Raw genomic sequence first — 1037 nt, forward strand, 5'->3', positions numbered from 1 at the left:
CTTCATAGCAAAAGTCAAATGATGTCTGACCAAGTCTCCTCTTGACTGTGTACTATATTAAAAAAAATGTTGTTTCAAAATAATAAGTCTCTGCAAGACTTAAAAAAAGCTCTAGAAAAATATAGATCGAGATATTGGTTCCAGCTTGTATATCCTTCTTTTAAACACTGCTATTATCTTCCAGAATTATGCTATTATTGCTCAAATAATGCTCTCCTTCCACTCTCCAGGGTAAGCTCAGAAGGTTGTAGAGGCTTCTGTCCATCAGGACTCTCTTCTGTACAGAAGGTATTAACAGGACTCCTGCTTCAGCAGGCAGGAAAGCAGGAATTCCTGTTGCATGTGCTTTAGCTGTTAAGGCTAAAGGCAAAGTTTGCGTAACAGGCACTGAAGAGAATGAAAACAAGAAAGAAATGGTCAGATTAAAAAAGTCAAATCTTCCTCTGAGGGTGTGTTTTTGTCTCTCCATAGCACAGGAAGCCTGAAGAATCTTGGATCCTAACTCAGGCACCTCAGCAAGATGAGATGGACTGTAATTCCTCTAGGGCAGGTCTTCTATCCTGGCACATCCATGTCTTCATCTTGTAATCCAGCTGGGTGACTCAAGCAGAGGTCTGAGAACAAAGGAAGGAACATTCTACAGCCACATAAAATAGGTTAGCTCTCTGAAAGGAACAAACAGCAAATCCATCAGGACTCCAATCAGTTTTAGTCTTGGTGTGTCAATAGACAGGAGAGCATTCAGGGAAGGCAGCTTTTTATAAAAGCACAAAATCTTTCTAAGTCAAAAAGGCTCAGAGCTAGTTGTTTATGACAGTGGACTTCCCTCTGGAAGAGTCATGACAAACAGTGTTAAGGCAGCAAATCACAGTTTACAAATTCAAAAGCAACAACTCATTCAAGGAAATAAATGCCTTTCCCTAAGTGCTTGTGCACATTATCAGCAAGATCAGAGAGGTTATGTGTCCAAATAGCAATTCTTCCTCCCATGGCTTATTATTCTGGACTCACATTCTGCAAGAGCACTGCCATTCAGC

This window comes from Antrostomus carolinensis, unplaced genomic scaffold (genome assembly GCF_000700745.2).
Source record: "Antrostomus carolinensis isolate BGI_N321 unplaced genomic scaffold, ASM70074v2 scaffold12992, whole genome shotgun sequence".
NCBI classification, from domain to species: Eukaryota; Metazoa; Chordata; class Aves; order Caprimulgiformes; family Caprimulgidae; genus Antrostomus; species Antrostomus carolinensis.